The sequence below is a fragment of the Tursiops truncatus genome, chromosome 17 (assembly GCF_011762595.2).
Source record: "Tursiops truncatus isolate mTurTru1 chromosome 17, mTurTru1.mat.Y, whole genome shotgun sequence".
Classification (NCBI taxonomy): domain Eukaryota; kingdom Metazoa; phylum Chordata; class Mammalia; order Artiodactyla; family Delphinidae; genus Tursiops; species Tursiops truncatus.
In genome coordinates this window covers 68274664-68278231 of record NC_047050.1, presented here as the reverse complement: position 1 = coordinate 68278231, position 3568 = coordinate 68274664, and the positions used below count along the sequence as shown (strand labels likewise).

The window sequence follows — 3568 nt, the reverse complement described above, 5'->3', positions numbered from 1 at the left end:
AGCAGCAAGGCAACCCTGAGGAATTTAGGCAGCTGGTGGCCCTCCTGCCACACACATTGTCCTTGAGATGATGACTTCAGCTCTCCAGCCAATGGAACCTGAATAGAGTTACGTGCATGGAGAGAGATGCTACGGGACCGTTTCCTTTCAACTCCATCCTGGGCTTACACAACAGGCTCTGAGGACGAGGGTGAATCTCCAGGCTCTGTAGTCCTGGCTCTCAGCTCCCAAGCAGAACCCTGCCCTTCCCAGGGAAGGATAATAAATGGCAATGGCATTGCCGACTGGCTCACTGGGACCTCCAAGGGCAGAACTGCTCTTTCCAGGTCATGCTGGTCAAGAAGAGCCTCGACAGCCATGAGGGAAAACTTGCTATGGCCAAGGTCAATGTCTGTCTGCCTGTCACTGCCAGTTGGGCAGCAAGTGGGTCTCTGCAGGGCAAAAGATCAGTCCACTACAATCTAGGCAGCCACTTCCAACGTCCAAAAACATTTTTCTTTTCTTTTCCAACAATAATTATAATAGATATTTATTTAAAGTAATACATTTACAGCCCAGATAGTTCTACATTGTACATTTCAGGTTTAACCAACTTCAGAAAACTACTTTAGGACAGCTGCATCCACAGATCTAGACTACATGATTATTCCTTTGCCCATTCTTCTCTCTCTTTTCTCTCCCAAATAACCTCTTTCAGATGTGGTTCAAGGTAGAATTTATCCTCCTCATATTTTGTCCACTGCTCTTTAGGCAAGACCAGCTGCCTTATGGTCGGGTCCAGCGCTCTCTTAATGCGAAACACTGTGTCATTATAAAGGTTCTCAGGAAGCCTTCTTATGGCCTCTTTTGCGTCATCATTCTTATATACTGTATCATCTTGCATTAAGCCCAGTTTATTGAACCCAGAAGCGTCGAATACCCTCCAGCCACTTGCTTGATGCTGCAATGGCAGGCCTGTTTGCCATTTTGACCCAAGACAGAAGCATTCCCTGCTGGGTAAGTCCTAGAGCCAAAAACATTTTTCAAAATACACTGACAGGGTTTCCCTGGTGGCGCAGTGGTTGAGAGTCCGCCTGCCGATGCAGCGGACACGGGTTCGTGCCCTGGTCAGGGAAGATCCCACATGCCGCGGAGCGGCTGGGCCCGTGAGCCATGGCCGCTGAGCCTGCGCGTCCGGAGCCTGTGCTCCGCAACGGGAGAGGCCACAACAGTGAGAGGCCCGCGTACCGCAAAAAAACAAACAAACAAACAAAAACCAAAATACACTGACAAACAACAAATTGGGAGGGGAAAAAAAGATGTCGACCACAACTGTGAGTGTAAAGAACGTGGTCCTAGAGCAAATTGATGAGGCAAAATCATTAAGATCATCAATGGGTAAGTGGACAATTTCCAGAAGAAACAGCCAGGAAACGTGAGTTCTTTTTTCTTCTGCCTCCTTTTTACTTATTCATAGTTTCTCAGCCTTCTGTGAAGAGCACTGATGTTACTTTGGCAATCACAGAATAATTATTTTATTAACCTAGACAGCTATCTCGAAAAAGGCCTAAGGCTTCTCCCTTGCTGTCGTGTCCTACAACAAAACAGCACCCGATGTGCACTTAAACATCAGAAGCTGACAGATACTTGGCACATAGATTGGGAGCCACCCTGGGCACAGAGGGGAGGGCCAGTGAGTGGGAGCCCAGGAGGAGTAGAAGACCCAGAACTGTGAAGGAAAAGAATAGCGGTTACGGGTCCAGGGTCTACTGTCAGATGCCCTAGGTTTACCTACCAGCCCGGCTGCTTAGCAACTACGTGACCTTGACCGGCACACTCAGGCTCTAAGACTCATTCCCTGGCAGCTGCACGCGCCTTTCAACCTTGTGAGAACTCACTGAGGTGATGTATGGGAGGGAATCAGCACCGTGTCCTACACGTGGTAAACGTTCAAAAACTGTACGATTTAATTTGTGTGGTTACTATAACTGAAGAAAGCTTCCTTCTGGAGTAGGAAGGATGGGATTTTAGTCCTCACCTATAGGACTTACTGTGTGACCTTGGGCAAGTCACATCACTCCTGGGTCCCAGATGATCTCTGAAGCCTCTTCCAACCCGGACATTCTGAATCTTGTTCTTAGACCATCGCTATTAGCTTGCTTTGGGTTCAGTGGGATCCCAGCCCACTTTCCTAGTCACTGCCCTCACCCAGATGGGATCCCACGGCACCTTGTGGAGATCCCGTAGTTCATAGCCGGAGACTCTGATGGTGGGAAGCTCACCCATGGGTCGGCCCTCCCTTCCCCAAGGAAGCCAACTTCTTGTTTGGGCCTCTTTGCCATTTCCATGGAGACAAGGGACAGAGCAGGAGGGTACTGAAAAGTCCTTCCTTCAGGAAAAGGTTCCTCCCCTCCCCCGGGAGCCCACATTGCAGTGACGCACTTTCCTGCATCCACTGAAACCAAAAGGATTTCCCATCCCACAGGTCTCTGGGCTATTCTGGGGAAAGGAAACCAGGCCAGGTGGCCCCTTAGAGGTGACGCCCTGGGGAGCCAGTCCAACCCAAGTGCAGCTCTGCCTGCGCCCTGGCAGCTTTCTTCTGATTGGCTGCCCATCCCTCCACTCCTGCAGGTACCTGCTTGCTCTTTGGATATAAGAGGAATTTTCCACAATCGTTGATCTTGGAGCCAAACCCTCAAGCGCCAGAGGACAAAACCTCACAAAGAAGACCTGGAACAGATTGTCTCTTCTCTTAGCAGAGCTCAGACTGCTAGTCCCACACATCCTCCTGGACGAGGCGGGACTCACACTTGTGACATCATTTCCAATGCTCCAGCCTCAGAAGCAGTGCCCAACTTAGGAGAGCCCATATCAGCAGGATCATCTGGTTGGATGCCCTTCCTGCTTCTCCTTCCTGTATTGCTGGACCCACCCTAAGTGTGGCCCCCTCAGATGCCCAGGGCCACTGTGTTCCCATCAGGGTAGCACAGGCATTGAATTCTTTGCTTCAAATACCAGTTCTGCCACATACTACCTGGATGATGTTGGGCAAGTCATTTACTCATCTGAGTCTCTATTTTCTCATCTGTAAAATGCGGATAATAAAAACTACATCATAGAGTTTTATGTATTCAATGAATGTTTCCTCAGGGCTTACTTAAGGGCTAAGATTATGCCAGGTGCTAGACATACAAAAGTGAGCCAAAATTACCCTAATTCTTGAGAATTAACAGAGACGACGCTTGAAAAGTATAATATCTTGCAGACTTCCATCTCTAACTTTGGTATTTTGTAACACACCAACCCTCCTTCAGAGAATAGCTTTAAAATCTGAATTAAACTACAAAAAAAATCATTTGAAAGCATTGGACAAGGGTTCTCCACCTTTGATGTATGTAAAAGAGATTGTTAAATCAGTTTCCTGGGCTTCATCCCCAGAGATTCTGACTCACTGGGTCAAGTTCAGGTGCATGAATTTGCTTTTCTAACAAGTTCACAGATGATGAAAATGCTGCTTATCCAAGGAGTGCTCTGAATTACATGGCCAGAGGTACCCAGGATTTGAGAGGTCAAGATGCTAGAGAGAGGG

At 48.2% G+C, this 3568-nt stretch overlaps 1 pseudogene; it reads right to left on the bottom strand.

Moving 5' to 3' along the window:
* Positions 1–643: 643 nt before the first annotated feature.
* Positions 644–965, bottom strand: LOC101331281 (cytochrome b-c1 complex subunit 7 pseudogene; annotated as a pseudogene).
* Between the last annotated feature and the right edge of the window lie 2603 nt (positions 966–3568).